The 17,929-nt window shown below is 43.4% G+C and overlaps 1 protein-coding gene across 3 annotated transcripts in view; it reads right to left on the bottom strand.

Moving 5' to 3' along the window:
* LOC118511498 overlaps positions 1-17,929 on the bottom strand; it is a 100,423-nt gene that overhangs the window by 64,406 nt on the left and 18,088 nt on the right. For all 3 annotated transcript variants that reach the window (XM_036054658.1, XM_036054657.1, XM_036054661.1), the window contains exon 3: positions 9,039-9,158. The gene's annotated coding sequence lies outside the window, so the exon portion shown is untranslated. The remainder of the gene's footprint in view (positions 1-9,038; positions 9,159-17,929) is intronic.

The following is a 17,929-nucleotide window of genomic DNA, read 5'->3' as shown; positions in this document are numbered from 1 at the left end:
AATGACAATGCGGCGATGTGAATGCAACTCTTCGGTGGACACAATGGGCCGTTTGTCCTTTGATTGTGAAGGTCTCCCCAAAATGCGTTTGATGTCATGATGCATCAAATTACATTTATATTTCAATGAGATTTTTTCTATCACATAACTGTGGATTGACTGAATGTCAGCTGAAGAACAAGCAAACTGTTCCGTGAGTTAATGGACAATAAAACTCAAATCAATTCCTTATCCAGATAGTACACACAAATTAACAAACTCTAATTAATTCAAATTATTTTAAACCACACAAGAAATCAATCTTTGGCCATTTAAGTATCGGTTCGGTGCAAAGCTCTTTCTTTCGGCCATCCCATCGCCGGCTGCTCTTAAAAGCCGGCTTTTGTTGAAGAAAGTCATTCAATTAGCGGCAAACCCCGAAGCACCGGAAATCGTGCCGCTAATAAGAGCACATTGTGTCGTGAGCTTTAAATTATAATCCAGACTAGAGTTCACTTTCAGCACCTCACGAACGCGCTGCTGTAGGTCAGGCATCATCATCTCGTGTCCAAGGCCCGCGTTCCAGGTCAGGCTAATCAGCCACATGCACGGCCTGTGAGAAGCAGACGAATAAACCGTGGCGCTTGATGCTTTCGGTACGCCGACTGACCGCGTGACCGTGGAACATTTTCATCTCCAGTTTAGCTCTAGTTTAGTCACCTGACGCCGACGACGACGATGACCCGTTGAAAGCGGAAGACTCCACTGGCGGGCATGGTGATTACCAAATTAATAGCTCTATCCAATAGCTCTGCCCATGCCGGGGGTTTCAGTGGGTCCGGGGAAAGATTTTCTTTCGTCAAACTCGTTTTCTGCTGCGCGGTTTGCATTTGGGAGGTCGCCGCAAACGATTGACACCTTAGCAGGGCACATCTGGCCAGTGGGTTAGGAGCGGGCGAAGTAGGGAAGAGTAGGTCATTAAGGTATCATAACATATCTTCCTGAGCTGTGCAAGTTGTTCGCTGATTAGCCGCGGCGCCCAGAGAAAGTGGTGCGTGTTGAGGGCGAGCATTGAGCTACGCCCCATTGAAAATGGTAATCAACACTTTTGACGAATTTTAGCTAGAGCACGGCGATCACGAGAAAGAATATCAAGTAGGAGGGGAACAAGTAGAATCAGACAACGAGTTGTGTGCTAATTAATAATCAAACGTTGGCCGATGATTAATTGTCGATTAGAGGAGATTTTGCCAACGTCGGACAGTGCCTGACCGACATTTCGGGACGCAGAATGACGGAGCAGGTCACTAAAAAAGATGACGGTTTATGATATGGACGCTGGGAGGGTTTTTAATTGTACACTCAGCGGTCGACAAGTTGTTGACTACGACGTGGAGGTTTTGTTCGTGCTGGTGAACTCCCCAATCGATTTCAATCATCAAAAGTTTTGGAACAAGTTTTTTCTTTCCAGATTTCTTTTCCTGCTCTTCTCTCCAAGATCAACAAAAAAGGTGCAAAATCCACATACATCATGAGACAACGTCGGAGATGCCTCTGATATCTGATCTGCTGTCCGCTTTGTTCGGACCTGTCCGCAGACAATCCACTATCACGACTCTCGGCAACGGAAGAACGGACCCGCAGGAATAGCTTCGTCCCAGAAGCATATGATTTGTCTAGGTATGGCCTTGTTTTGGGAGCAGGTTTTTGTTGTTGTTGTTATTGCTGCGTGTGTTTCGCCACTTCCGTGGAATTCAAAGGTCTAGGTCTAGGCTTTGCTAAAATAGAACACACCAACAAAAAATCTCAGCTCGCAGAAGATGTAGATTCCCAGCAGGATGCTTTTCTTCCAACCCTAAATCCTAAAACCCTTGTATCTTGGTGGTCCTTGGGGTTTTGTCGGTTACCTTTTTTGTTGCTGTTTAATTTACACCTGTGCCTTTGTGATTGAGTTTCATTTTTCAAAAGTCGTTTTGTGACATGAATGACCAGCCAGAAACTGGTGGATGGGGCAATTTGGCAGCCTATCTGAACATGGGTGAACATGTGTACGATTTAGGCGATGTGGGTACGATAAAAGCGACGAGAAAGCATTCAACGGACATACGTTTTCGCACCACTCAGCTGGGATTACGCGTGCCAGATGAGATAAATGAGATTTGACTTTCTTGACTTGCGAAAGAATCAATACGGATTGTGTGTCATTCCACGAAAGATTAACCCGTTGTAGAGGATTATGGGTCAATTCAGAATGGAATAAGTGGAGCAACACTTCTTCATGACGCTTCGCACGATTTTTGCTTAGCTTTAAACACTTAATACTTATGAATACTTCCCTTCATGATGTAGTAATAGACGTCCTTTAATATAGAAAGGTATTAATCGAATCATTAATGGAGGCATTGTACACAAAAAAATCCTGCCTTCCCTGTAGCGGAGTTTTCATCTCTTTCTGTGCTTTGGCGATCAGTAGTAGCTACTTCATCTCGAATACAGAATGAATTGATACTATCCTCCATAAAAGGGGATTGCATTAAATATTATATTGGCTGCTTCTGAGGTCAGTCTTTACCAGGTTTTAAGGGCCATTCAGTAGTTGAGTGAGGTTATTTTCTTCTTCTTTGACACTACAACCTCGAAAGGTCACGGCTTGCCAGTTCTGGCTCTCCTTGACTTTATTTTACTCATGAAACCCAGCAGACTATAATGCCTACTTGCTTCTTGTAACTCTCATCTTCCTTCGAGGGGTCCTGCAGCAGAACCAGAATCTAAACTAGAATCGAGACATTTGTAATCGAATTTAAGGAAGAGCCTCCACATTTCCACCTGTTTTATTCATAGATAAAATTCAATGAAAAACCAAATTTAAGATAAAGGTATTGGGCTATTTTTGCCTAAGATTTTGCGAATCTAGAGCTAAAGCAGTAATAGCTCTAACCCGTCAAAGATATAAGACCAACATGATGTCGCTCATGTAGTGCATCTAGGGTATACAATTCAAGTCTCTGATGTTTCTTAATCTCTATGCTAGATTTATGGCTTCCAGTGACTTGATTACACCCATAACTGGTTAGTTTGTCTTGCGTACGAGGATACTGATTACTCCGTTAGTAGCTGCTGCTGCTTTTTTCAACAACGCCACCGGCGGATCGCCTCAAAGTTAAGGATTTGCCTGTGGCGTGATAATGTTCAATGATAAAGACAATGTAAGCGACAGTCATTCCCCTATACTCTTCTGCAACTGTACTCTTACCTGTGTCAATTGAACAACAGCGATAACCAAACAGAGAAATTCTGTAACTAAAACTACCACATTCATTCATCCAAATATGGTCCTTAAATGCCTGCTTTCTTTCTGTTGTAAGAAACCTCCATGTTTTTCAATTTGTCATGGCACGCGTGTGAAAATAGTTGTGTTTTGTATCGCGACTTAAACACCGTGCGCTACACGAAATTGAAAAGCCATTTTCAATGGCCGGTCAACGCATGGTACACTAGCGGTACTTTTCCTTCACCTTCCTTTGAAATGATGATTAATGAAAGATGGTGATGTTTTTTTTCTTCCCTGCCTAACGGTCGAACCTCACGTTTGCTAATCACTTACATCGACACTACCGAGAGCGCTCGGTTTTCTCTCACACGAGAGCCTCATTGTTGCGCTAAACGTTCATTTACGCGTTATTAATAATTACTTACCGAAATTCCGATGCTGTGTGGGTCAGTGCGAGCCTCACAATGTATTGCCCTTTGCTGCCCTTTTTTAAAACCTTCTTTGTTAGGGAATAAAAATCCGGGCCAACAGAAGTTAATCGGCTTCGGGAAGTTTTTCATTCACGTTTTGTATGTTTGTCCCGGAATTTGATGATGGTGGACGGCAGCTTGGGATGGCGTGTGTGGTAAGGCTAACAGCCATGACTCGTCACAACCGATTCGAAGCCATAATCCGAACACACACATAAATGAGTCCGCACTCTCATCTCCGCAACTCATAAAGCGGAAGTTTACGATGTCTCGAGCCCGATCAAGCTGGCCACTGTGTACATTTTAGTTTAGTTTTGTTTTTTGTACTACCTTGCTTAAGCTACCACCAGCAGAGAGACCACCCGAGAGAATAATTCTGTCAAATGCAGTAGTCGTTGTGGAAAGGAGCCATTTTTGCCCCTCCTACTCCTAATCAAACGTCACACCGGTAGCCCGTGGTTTTAATTTGAAATCGGCTTAATAGGTGAAGCACGGTGGCGAAGCAGAGTAGCAATCTGGACGACATTAGGAAACCCGCCATCCGGGATGCCAGGACACAGGCTGCCGAAAGGGTGTAGTTCCATTAACAGCTGGATTCACTGCTTTTCACTTCGTCTTCCTTTGCGGTAGGCTTTAATCCCAAGTATCAAGCTCGGCTCTTTTTGTTCCGCTCAGTAATGTTGCTCTATATATCGAGAGTGGAGAAGCACATCAAACCCCGCGGCCGGGCATAATCCAACAGGCTTGTTTCAATTAACGTTCTTAAAATTGACTTACCATCCTGTCCCGTCTGCGCAAATGAGGATTGCGTGAGGAGTGCTATGGGATGCCCCCCCTTTTTGCTGCCTCCTTCTTTAACCCAGCATGCGTGTGTGGCTCTCAAACAGCGAGACATCTCGGAATTTACCAACCAACGCAACGATTTAATTAGAATAAATTCCGCCGACAAAAAAAAATAAAGCAAAACTGGAAGCCATTTTCTCTTCTTCTGTTGCATTTTGGGATCTGCAGACATTGCTTCGTTGGCTAATATGGTATTCTTCCTTTTTTACTTGTGCAGGGATTTTAATGTCGGAAGATGAAAGCATAAGGCGAGTTAAACGAGAAGCATCAGGAGTGTTGAAGTCGGCCACTGCGCCAATGCATCAAACTTGACGCCTTCAAACGGAAATCGCTGGTCGCTGGCTTTAACGAGGTTAATTTAAATGTTCCTGTTGGAAGGATAGTTAAAACCACAGATAGAGGTTCCGCTTTTTGGGTGAGCCGAGTATTAAACAAGGGCGAAAGAAATTCTGTATGGAAAAAGGGCCATAAACAAGTAAACGGCTTCTAAATCTGGATACTTTATGGGTTGAGTTTTTTTTATGAGACTTGATTTAAGCTCACGTGAACAGTACTCTGTTTAAGTATAAAAGCAAAGTAAATCATAACGGTGCCGTATCGAAACGCAACTGGCACAAACACATTTTGTGCATCGGGAACTAACGCCAATCCGTTCCGTTTTCTCTGCGCTACCGACAAGAGCTGTCTGGTTATTGAAATTGTTTTTAAATCATCCGTTTTTTGTGCTACCATTTTCTACCAAGAATGATGTTGAATAGCAGCAACAACACATAAAAAAACCTCCCTAAACTTGAACAAAAACCCATTAACAAAACGCTTCTCACAGGCATAACTTACCGCAGGCGTCTTGGCTCGGAATAATTCCCAAGCAAGCAATGGATTCAATGGAGTCGAACCTCGAATCATAAAGAAAATCGTACGGTCGGTCGGCTTGCAGGTACCGGACAGCAGCTCTGCATCTTGATGCCGATGCACCGTTAATTAGCGAACGGATTCTTGTATTACGATCGCCGGCCGGGAGATTGTTTTTAACCTCGTTTTTGCCCACTTTTCGCCCTTCAACTCGTTCGTTGGCTGGTGGCGACTGCTGCTCGATTTAGACGGTTTAGGCTTCCGAGCGTTGGCAGTACAGGTAGCGCGGCAAGATAGTCACGTTTCCAAGCGCAATAAAATATCGATTATATCGGAGCTAGTGCTAGCGCGGCGGTTGTTGTTTCGGTGTTCTGTTGGGCCCTGTTTTAATTTCACTTTTTGTTTTTGCTTAGCCCGGTTTGTTCCCTTTCAGTTTTTACGAGATTCGTGGACTGGAAGGAAGTTCCCAGGCAAATTATACAGCCCTTTGCAAGGAAGCCAAAGGGAAAGATCTTGAGTAGCTTGAGGTTTTTGTTTAATGTCTTAAGGTAATCTTTCGAAATGGCTCGGTACGCTAGGTTGGAATTTTGTGTGCGTGTTGTGCTATTTTTTCTGTCCTCTGTTCATTGCACTAGCATCCGGATAGAGCTGGTAGGGAACGACAAGATCTGATTATTGACACAGCAAGGCAGCAGATTATCAAGATACGATTGTTATCCCAATGTGGTCTATCAGTTGGATTCTGTCTTGGGACTTGAGCCAATATTTCTTACCCATAGGTATCCCACTTTTTAAGTTGATTTAGCTGATAACGCCTTTGCATTATACTTTTGAATTGTAAGGTTGCATACTTTTTATGGACAGTGTACTAAAGTCCTTTTTGTCTAAAGTTCTTATACAATAACTAGATGTCACTCGTTTAAAGTGCTTTTCAGCGCAACTCAACAACAATTCTGAAAACTCAGATTTGTACATCATTCCTTCGCCTAAACGAACCAAAGTTCCTAAAATTGAAGTCCAAAACCGATTAACACTCTCAAAAGCATTGAGCTACAAGCTACCAATCACATCACGGTGCCTCTGAATACATACCGAACCGTTCCCATTATTATGCAAATCGCAAATCATAAGCCAGATGAGCCAGAGACCGAACCGAACCGGACCCGGAGAATCAAAATAGTTGTATACATAATGATTGCATGTGAAATATGGGTAGCTGACTAAATTATGACACAAAACCTCTCGAGAGATTAAGTTCGACCGGGCACTGGGAGCTGGGCAGTGGGGAAGATGAAGAGTTGAGGGGGAGGGATGGAGACAGGTGGGACAAAAACTAATTTGCTTTTCCGATTGTAGTCGGGCTATCTTAATGGGTCCTTGAAAATCAGTTCTCCAAGCGAGATAAGGATGCTATAACTTGCAGGCTTACGATGTTTTGCTATGAATTAGTGAGACAAAACCCCCAAAATGTTTGTTCAGCACGGGATGGCTTCGTAACGCTGGAATGCTGGTACAATCGTTGGGTGACTATTAAAGAGTCGATTATCATATTAATTGTGAGTTTAAGCTGTATCGTACGCGAGCACAAGCAGGTAGACCGTGCGATGTAGGCCACGCAGGAAGTGCAGTAAATGGATGAGCAATCAATTTATTATAATGGTTATTATTATTTCGTTCCATGAGCATCGAAAAATGGGAAAGAGAAACACCAAATATAATTCATTTCCCTGCACGGAAAGTTCACGGAATGTCAAATTTCATTAATCAGATGTAAAGTAGGGTGCGTTGTTGGAAAGCGTTACGGAAGCGTTACTCTTTTTTCCTGTGGGAGAAATTCCGTACACCTTACCAGACCTGGGCCATACGTTCGGATGACCTTTCCGTCAAAACTTTAAAGTTCGCGCCGTGTGGCACGCACAAAATTGAAACAATTTTTCACCCTGTCCTTAACCTTTACACACACACAGAGCCGCCTCTCGCGCCCGCCGGAGAAGAATCGAAAGCGGATCGGACTTAAAAGTGCAATAAATGGTTTCGGTATTTAAGGTTCGGCGGTTGTGGAGTCTGTTGTTTGTTTTCTTCCTTCCTTTTTTACTTTTTCACGTCGATCCGCGATCTGATGTACTTTGATGGTGGTTGGTGAACTTTCTTCAAACCACCACGGGACCGCACGCCGGTCGATGCTCTCATTACCAAATTGACTGTCAATTAAAACTCTCGGGACTCGGAAGCGTGCTAGCGGATGGACGCGCGAGTTCCCGAAAACAAATTAAAGATCGATTAGCGATACAATCACCTAATAGCTTCATTAATTAGCATAACGATGGTATCAATATTGGAGTAGAGTTGGAGTGTCCATGCATCTTATTGGTGGTCGGTCGTCTAGTGGGGTTTTTTCTCATCTGTCCAGTACTGCTCCTTAAGAGCTTTAAGTTTTAAGTACCGATTTTGGTGGAGTAGGCGTACATAAAAAGCTGTTCCCCATCCTGTCCGTGGTTGTGGCCGTTTTGGATATGAGCGAGCTTGGTTGCATATAATTGGTCGTTAACGATCCAACCTACCTAGTGCGGTGTAACGAAAGGCTCACACGAACCATCTCTCCCACTTGAAACACCACTCGGAGCTAATAATAATGATGGAATCGATGCATGGGAAATAGTTGACATTCCACGAAGCAGTACGCTTGGCCTTCTTTTATTTTCGCATTCGATGGATAGATTGGATAGGGATGAGTAAGCGTGAGGAGACCGGTAGCAGGGAACACTGGTGGTAAAAAAGATGTTCACCTCAACAAGACAGCTGCAATGATTAATGGGAGGCGTACTTCAGTTGCAAACCACCATTGATCTTTGCACTTTGCTGCTTAAAACGGTGGTAATAGCAGGACATCTGCTTTCGGTGGAAGCGGTTGCAATTGTTGGAAGTGTGTCACTATGAGCAGCATCAATCAATTTACATCCAGAGCTACTGCTTCTTCTGGAGCACCGAAAAAATCTGTCACAGCTAATACTGATGGAGCAGCGGGAAGGGATCAGTAACAGTGAGCATCGTCAGTGAGCAACTTCCATCCAAGTACTTCATGTGCTTTCGCTATTTTTGGGAACCATCCATCATCCAAGTGGTCCTGTGCTTCGAGGCTCCCAGATATCCTCTTCGCCGAACAAACGGCAATTTGGTCTGACAATTTGACAACTATCCTTTAACTGCCACAATACTGCCGTCAACACTTTCCAGCTATAAATGTCACTCCAAAAACAGAGCCAAGAATTAAGCCTTAAGCTTTTAATACCCCCCTTGCTCCATTGGACCTTTTTTAAAGCGAGTGCTGTTAAAGCATGGTCCCAAAAGCCACCCGGCACCACGCCTAGGCATCTATTGGAAGAATTGTTAATCAAAGGCTTCATCAAGGTCATTACAATTCCCGCATTAGGCGGCTTAGAGCTGGTCGGTTAATAGACTACGAATTCTTCCATTGCCGTGCTGCTGTGCTGGGTGTTTGCTGTGATCATCCTCTTTTGATTGTAATGATGCCGGTCGGGTGGGTAATTTATGCTCCATACACACAAACACACACACACACACACACACATGAAAGACCGAGGAATGACTAGAATTAACCTTACCCGGTAGTGTAGACGTCCCCCGTGCTCCGATTCTTAACACATCGTCGGAACGGCTTCAGATTCCTAACATAACTCGACGCATGAGTATGGTTGCGTGTCTGTTGTATGAGGCTGGATCAGCTGGAAAGGAAAGGAGACGAAGAGAAAAGCAAAGATAAGCAACATTTTCTAACAATCAACTCTGTATCGTTACGTTTTGCGTGCGGAAGTGGGGTTGGAGAGAGATGAGCTGGAGCAACCCGAGAAGAATGCACGTCATTTGTGTTTACATAAGATTTGTACGCTTACGCTTTCGGCGGGTGATCTTTTCACGCAAGTTTGCTACGGGCATACGGGGGAGGCGATAGGTGCCATCCCGTGTATGATGGCGTGCAAGTCATGGCGTTTGAAGGCATTTAGATGGAAGCTTACATCACCGCGTGCGTTTGTTGTGGAGCAATCAGTCTATCACGAAGCCGTGCGTGAGGAGTGCTTTTCGCGATGCTTAGTATTGTAGTTGAGTATTTCAAGATTACGAAGCAGACTGAAATCGATACTGTCAGAATGAAACTAAAATCATCAAGAGTAAGCCAAGCATCTTGAAGACCCATTTCAAGAATCAATACGGTTTTGATTATACCAAACTGTTGCAACTTCGTGCTTCAACATCGCTATAAAATCTCTCCTCGTAAATCCCCGTCCAGTCAAACTCATGCGACTCAAACCATGCTTAGTTCCTCAGTAAAATTGCTATTCAATTTCATTGTCGCTTCACATCGTCACGTGACCGGTGCTATCTCGAATCTAGCTAGTACATCCTCGTAATCAAAACTGTACGTAGTAAAGCTGGCCAAATTTCGGACCATGCCTTGGAACGAACTTGTCAACTCCAACTTACAAGTAGCTCGACCAATAGAAGAAAATGCGCAAGTAATGCAGTTCACCGGAACTAAGAAACACAACAAAAATACAGCAAACCAACATAAGTAAACCAATAAAAAAGCCACTACACGACTGCCCCACACCATACCATTTCATCGATAGCGATCGGAGGTCGGACTACATGGTTCATAAAATGTTTATGGTGGTACCATATATCATTCGCCATCATATGGGCCGTGCTGATGTTGGTTGCGCTTTTTTATTATTTTCCCGGCTAAACCCGGGACAGTGGTGGTCTTGGCGAGGTTACGTGAGGCATGCATGTCCTGTACGTGATGCGGTTACCCATGTGCAACATATCCTCAATTTGCCAGGGCTCGCTCGCAATTTTCTTTCCCTTCGCACGGGGTCGGCTGAATGAAGCCACAATCGGGCCCGTGCTGTCCGGGGTAGCCAGATTTCCCGGAAGTGACCGATACTGCTACTGAGCTAGTACTGAGCCTGGTGTGGGTACGGCGGCAGCTTTTAGCAGCGAACATTCATTTGATATCGCATTGAGAAAGCTCGTGGCCGGCTTATGAAAGGGAGGATTGATAAGGAACAGGTTCTTTTGCATGGTTTTATTGTTCAATTTCGTTTAGCGAGATTATACCTTAGGAGTTGTTTCTTCAACATTTTTTTCATGTATGTATGTTTTCTGTAACAAGACCTTAAATCTATATTTAAACTTGATAACTCTCTGATTTTTACTCCAAACTTATCACTGAAGTCATCAGTTTTTCAGTCCTCAACCAAATAGCTGTCCACGAGACCTTGCCCGGTTCAGGACTCTGATTACTCTATTGTGGCTCCATTGAACCAAAGGAAATAAATTCTATAGTATTACATTGAAACCGTCCGCGTGGTGTGCGCTCCATTCCTTCTCCATCTCTACCACTCCTTCCCCTACTCACCCCTCCACTTCCAACGTCGGACAGAAAGCGCATTAATTACGATTGGTCGGAAATGGACCACGAAAATCCTCACCGCACTCCCCGGAGGGAAAGTGGCGATCCACCAAAAAAAAAAAAAAGAAAACAAAATCACTCATCCTGCATCCTTCAGCCTTCAGTGTCGCCCAACCCAAGTCAGGGTCAAACAATTGGCATGCAATCGTCCATGCGACGGCCATCCATCGCAACGGTCGATTGAATGGTACGACCGTGGCGTTGGCGAGCAACATGATGAGGACCACCGGGGGGGGTTTAAGGCTTTGGATTTATGTTCCAAGTGGATTTCTTTTTTCTCCCCCAAAAAAAAAGCAAACCCGTTGTTCATGGGCACGAACCGATTGGCACAACGAGCGTTCGTGCGTCCATGGAGTGAGCCCATCCGCCATGGATATATGGACGCAACGTTTGAGTTGTTGTTATTGCCTGTGACTGTGTGTGTGTCAGCGTCAAACTTCCTTTTGGACAGAGTTCAACACGCACCAGGGGGGAGGGGGGGAGAGCGAAGTTGGCTATTTTCTTTCAACCCCTTCAAAACCCCAATGTCGATCGATTCCGACCGCTTTGATTCAACAGTAATCTGCAAACATAAACCACCATCACCATCAGCATCCGCTCGATAGCGCCCGAAGGGGTGAGGTCTCGTGGTCGTATCCATCGGACTAGTGACCTTCAGCACGCGCTCCTCGCGAGAATGGTGGTTGCCTGTTTGTTCGGGATCAACCCCGATTGATGGATGGTCGATTTTCACGCCCGGCGGGTAGTTTGGATGGCGTTCCCGGGAGTGGAGTGAGTTTAAATCGCGGACGATTTTCCTTGAACTTGATAAACTGGCAGACAGCGTGCTTAAACCTGGGTGCCGGGGTGGTACGGATGATGTAAACCTTGCGTTTTTTTTTTCAAGATGTGAGGTTTGATTGAAGGTTTCAGGACGCACTGTGGAACTTCAATGCAATTTTACTGTGATAAGATTAAGTTTTCTTGGTATCTTGTGCATGAAAAACTCATTTGTTAAGTATTTTATTAATTATAATCACTTCTATAAAACAATAGCAGCGTTACAGAGGACTTCAAATTTATGAGGTTTTTTTATACTATTTTGAAATCGTTACAAATTTCAGGATATATAGGTATTATGTGCGAGAGTATTAATTTTCTTTTTATTGACAAGTTTAACCTTGTGAGTAGTATCTATTTTTGAGAACTCTGCTGTTCGAGCCTCTTCCGGCTCTAGACGAATTACGTAGGTTTTTTGTAGCATTTTTTAATTTTGGTAACATTTCAAAACACCGGTCAAACCAATGACAGAAAAATGTCTTATCACTTATATTTAAAAATTTGTTCGGTTCATGTTGATTAAGAAATTTGGGAGGGTGATCAAGAGATTCTAGTTTCACATGTATATTTCCTCATATCAACTTTATTTTGAGCAATAGCATAGCCTTTACTCCTCGCTTCAATAAGACATCATGACTTTAGAAATTTTTAAGAAAATATGGCCTAGTTGCCCTGCTAAAATCATCAGCTCATAGGCATTTTAATATGACTCTCGATACTCAGCTATGATCAAATTTATAATGCACAAAGGTCTATCGAGATACAGCCTCAAGCAGAATAGACCAAAGCAGGCAATTTCTGTTGTGTCCGTCTCTGCCATACGGTTTTTGGAATGAAAATATTGTTATTTCTTTTTTTATTAATAAAGAACGGCCTGGCCGTATTGCTTAAAGCTAAATTACAAATATAAGTACAATTCACGATGGTTTGGAAACATTTCCTTCTCCAAACCGTGAAAGGGCACCTTATCCCGGGTGAATTATTGTTATTCACGATACGGTTGAAAAAAAGCGAATATAACGAAGGTTTTGCGTTAAGCTTACGACCCATTGAAACTAGGCATAATGTAGTGATTGTCATAAGTAGATAGCAGCTCAAAGTTGGCAATTTTATTTAAGTATTTGGTTGAAAACGTCTGAGAAGCAGTTCTATTAATAATGCTTAAAATCAATCAATTCCATATTTCAATTGCAAGACTCTTTCTATTTGTTTTTCTATGTTTTAAATATATAAAGAAATAATAATATGTTTTAATTAAGTTTAATAAACTAAAATTTAATATTGCAAACTTCCCATTCAATTAAAAACAATATTCTTCTTCTGCACATCACAGGCTGCTTTCATTTGCTGCCAATAAAATTATGACAAACCCGTCTATAAATCACACCGCACCACCCAATCCACACGACGGCAACGGGTCAAATCGGTCAGATCCGGTCATAAATACTGGGTAGCACAATGGAAAAGGATGTTCCACCGTGTGCCCAGCCAGCGGTTCTAGGGCTATCGTGTGCTACGATTTTATCACAGCATCCGTACAACATCGTTTACCTTTTATAGCTTGTCAGAGCTTGCGCTGCCCGTTTCACCCAAAGCTCTTCATTGCCTTTTTTAAGGGAAGGTGTGGCGGGTTGATTTTACCGCTTACTTCCAAAATATGGTTCAGTTTTAGTGAAGGGCCAGCTGTGAGTGTGTGTGTTTTCCTTTCATCTGTTTCTGTACACCAAGGGTGTACGGAACCCAACTCCATTGAGGGATCGGAACTCCTGGGTCAAATGTTTGGAAAAGGAACGTACCTATCGTGTCGTATGGGAAAGGTTAGTAATCTGGCACGTGTGTGTGTATGTGTGCTGGTTTTTTTTGGTAATGAACGTTACCTTTCGTGACATGTCAAATGCAGCATGCCTATATTGGGGTCTTGTTTTGTGCTAGGGGTGAAAAATAAGGAAAAAAAGACATCCCCCTCGGAGGTCATACCATTCTGGGTGGGTGTGTGATAGCTATACCACTCCCAGCTCTGTTACTCGATGAAGTAAAAATCCGACAGATGGACTTGCCTATTGAAATGAACGTTTACTTTTTGTGCCCCCTAGCGGATCGATCCCATCCGTCCGCTGCATCCGTATCCGCGTGGATACATGTCGAGTGCTCAGAATGTGTGCTGAGTGCCAATCAGTTCAGGTGAGTCCTTGTAATACTTGCGCCAACGGAAGGGCCAACGTGGGTGTGCGTGTGGACCGGGTGCGTGTGTTTGATGCTATGTTCAAGATCGTTTTTACTATCGATTGGTCACCGATTGAACGATGGCCCTTCACAGTGTCGATTGTCGCCTCTCACTTCAAGTTCGCTGAGAGTGGGGTGGGTTTTTGATTGAAAAATCTTGTCGTTCGATTCCAACACCATGGGCGGAAGGGCTAAACGAGCACAATAAACGCAACTGCCGCACACACTTATGCACATGATGTAGAGTGCTTCAAGAAAACATTTACATGTTTAATTAATATAGCACGAGTGACAGTAGCTCGTTTGATGTTTGCTGTTAAACTTCAAAACCGTTTCCATTGCCAGCTGTATGTGATTTTGCGCGATGAATATTAATACGAAAACTCGAGCAAAGGCCAGCCCATTACAACGATTATTTTCCGCCAGCTTTCAGCTCACGGCATACATTATTCAATGCGGCGGGCTGACTGGTGTGTGGGCATTTTTGGCACTATCCCTTGCATCCCTAGCTCGGCCCGTGTTATACGCTTAATTATTCGAGACAAGATTAGCCGATATAATGCTGCGCCGAACCGGCCGGCAACGATTTCGGTGCGTGACACCATCAATCATTGTGCTGATTTCTTACCCGGGGCAGCACCACATTAACTCCCAAAGCCAAAGCAACAGCAGTGCTGCGATGCGGTTCGTGTGTTTAGTTCTGCACGTCAGTTTCGCTTTTTCGGGAATGAAACGAAACCGAAATAAAAACGAGGCACGAGTGCCAAAGCTAAGCCGACGATCTAAATGTTTGGTCCGTGATGCTCTGGTTGGCGGAGCGGCGAACGGGAAGCGATTAACCTAAAAGACCGTACCTAAATGTATGATGGCGCTCAGTGGCGCCCGGTTGCTTTGAATGCTGGCGTTGGCGATTAAATTGTGTACGCGCGAGATGATTTATTTTGGGCTATGTGTTTATTGTTACCCATCATGTATTTAGTGTGAATTAAGCATTGGCGAGTACGAGTTGTAAAAGATATTTTCTTCGAAAAAAGAGATCCATCGTTTCTGCATGAAGCTCCACTATTTATCGTATTATAGATAGTGCAATAGGAGTCTTATTCGAACATTGGTCCATGTAGTGGTCCACTTAAATCGTTATACAATGCCAGTAAGACGTCTTAATCTCAAACTTTATTTATCAATTTCCTAGCAGTTTAGGTCGGTTCCAAAAATCCGCTCAATGCCGTTCACAGTCTAGAGCCATCGTTTGCCAATCCATTATCTTGGCCGTTCTGGCTGACACATCAACGCCATCGATGCATCTCAGTTTGGGTCAAACATGACTTCTCTGTCCTTCTGGACAGCTTAAAAAGACTTTACGAGCTAGGTTGTCTGGTTTCTTTCTCATGATATGAGCAGCCCTCCGGAACCCTGCGCTACAGCTTGTGGAGCTTGTAGAACTAGTCGCTGTAACGATTCCTGCATTGTCTTTCCCTACGTACTGAACCAATGGACGCCTGATTCAGGTCATCACTATATGAGCGTCATATCAAAACTTTCAATAATATAAATGCTAAGACTAATCCTTATAGACAAGTAAGACCTGGTTTGTCCTAATGAGATACAAAAATTCCTTCTCTTAGTCTCCTACAGCCGTTTCTGGTTCAAGTAGAGATAAAAGTTGTGTGTCCAACCATCAGGAAACAACTTGTAATACAACATCATATTCTACAAAATCTTACTCACCACATGGATCACCGCAACAATTACCCTGTCTTTATTCTTGGACGATTTTAAAGCTTTGAATAGTATTCTGCAACTTTTTGACATTGTAATCGTCATTCAGACCATCTTTAAGCAAAAATACAGTCAATAGTTTAATTATCGAGTCCCATGTTCAACAATCTGTTACTCAAAACAGGACTGAGCTATAAAACTTCATAGAAGATATGTGTACTTGCAAACAAGCTTCCACCTTTAGTCAATTCCAACATGAGCCTTGAATGCGTCTTCAATTGTTTGATCGCTTCTGAAAGTGCTATTACAACCTAATGTTACATTTGGAACACCTTACAAATTGTCTTTAAATCCCTTGAAATGATAACTGTCGAAAGAAAAGGCTGTCCCAAGGCGCCAGATTATTTTGATTGCTTCATTCCTCAAGCTCCATTTTTCATTCCTTCTCTTCGAAGATAAGAGCAGCTCGTACCACCCAAAACAATAGCGACGGGGAACCTAAACTAGATCAATTTAGCTTTCCTCGAAAAAATCACCTTCCCACCAGCACGATCGTCCAAGGCAAAGAAAAGAAATGTTACGAAAAGAAATGTCAAGTAAAAAGTCCCGATCCGATCAACCATTTCGTTGAAGGTTAGTGTAAAGGGCGCACAGAGAGAGAGAGAGAGAGAGAGAGAGAGATAGAAAAAAAACGTGATGATGTTTATCAGCAGGCGGTTACACTTACATAAACTATTTCATCATTTTAAGAGGCATTTATTATTCGTCATTCTGTAGGCTCTCTGGAGCACAGCCCTGGTGCTGTGGTAATATCGAAAGCAGCGGTGGTAATGGAGCAGTTTAACTTTAAATAACTTGTCACAGCACCGCTTATCCTTTGCTCTAGCAGCAAAAGGGTTTGGAAATGAGTTGAAGTTTCGGCTTTGATTTCTCTGGCACAAAATATTTTGGGCGACGCCCTTTGTGTACCGGGGAGTATATGATAGACAACGCACGCCCGGGAATGGAAAGCCCGATCGATCAAGATGTTACCGAGATTAGGAGCACGACCGTTGACACATTTCAGCCTCACTTACACGCATCTAATTGAAAGGTTGTATCCCATTTCTTCCTTTGCTCTCTTTTCTTATGGTCATTTCAACGATCAAGACCCACAATGATACGGGTTTGACCACACCAGCCATGGTTTCGATTTCAATGCGCGCGCGATAGAAAAGGCGCCTTTCGGCGGTTGGCTTTTGTTGCCGTCCGACCCGGATCAGTCATCGGCCAATTGGATGCAATCACATGCAGCTGCTGCAACACACCCAAAGGGTTCTTTAGCAATGACGGGATGGTAAAAAAGACACAAGAAATAAGGTTGAACAAAAAAATACTGGAGCGAAGGGATAAATATGACCGCATTCCGAATTCGAAAGCTTTCACTCAAATTAAAACCAGTCCCCTCTTAGGGCTCGGTGTCGGAGGGTATTTGTTTCGTGTGTCTGTGTGTGTGTATCATTACACCAGATAAGGGGTGTCCTTTCTTGTGTAGCCCAACACAATGGTGCATTTAAACGTGCTAATTACAAATGGCGGCGACAGGCAGGCTTAGGTGTTATTATGGTTGCTGCAGATTAATGCAGCCGACGGGAATCGGAATTGCGATATGAGGATGGCTGGCGATTTTCCGCATTTCTATGCGGTGCACTTGCAACAGGTTCCGACAGCTGTGAGCGTACCATTTGCCTTGATACACGGATGCAAGGTGCAAACGTCGATGTCGATGTGGCCCGTGCTCAAGGGTTAGGGCTTAGGAGATGCAATTAGGGTTTGGCGTACCAGTCACGCCATTGCCAAGTTTGCGCGCCGTGCAATCGGACCTGATTTAATTATAATGTACCTTTTAGCGTAGTGACAGAGCAGTGAGAAGGATTTTCTGTGTCGAAGACATAGAGCTGGTGGAAGGGAAAGTGAATATTCAGCTTATGTTTAATACTCTACTTAGTTCGTGAATACAACTTCAAATAGCTAGACTTGGCGAGCTAAATATCTATGAAGGATTGTTTTTTTCTTATTAAGTAATATTTTCATTTATAATACAACATTTAATGAACTTTAGAATCTCTTAATTGCCATCTCATATCAAGGAGAAATGTGATCATTAAAAAGTCGACATAAGTCGACATAACTGCAGCGAGGACCACTTTTAATCTTCTAATGAAAGCAGCTGTGACCCTGTGTGGTCATTTATTTTACTCTTTTAGCAGATTACTGTCATCA

This window comes from Anopheles stephensi, chromosome 3 (assembly GCF_013141755.1).
Source record: "Anopheles stephensi strain Indian chromosome 3, UCI_ANSTEP_V1.0, whole genome shotgun sequence".
Classification (NCBI taxonomy): domain Eukaryota; kingdom Metazoa; phylum Arthropoda; class Insecta; order Diptera; family Culicidae; genus Anopheles; species Anopheles stephensi.
Note: the sequence above shows the minus strand (reverse complement) of the source record. Positions and strands in the feature narration are given on the sequence as shown.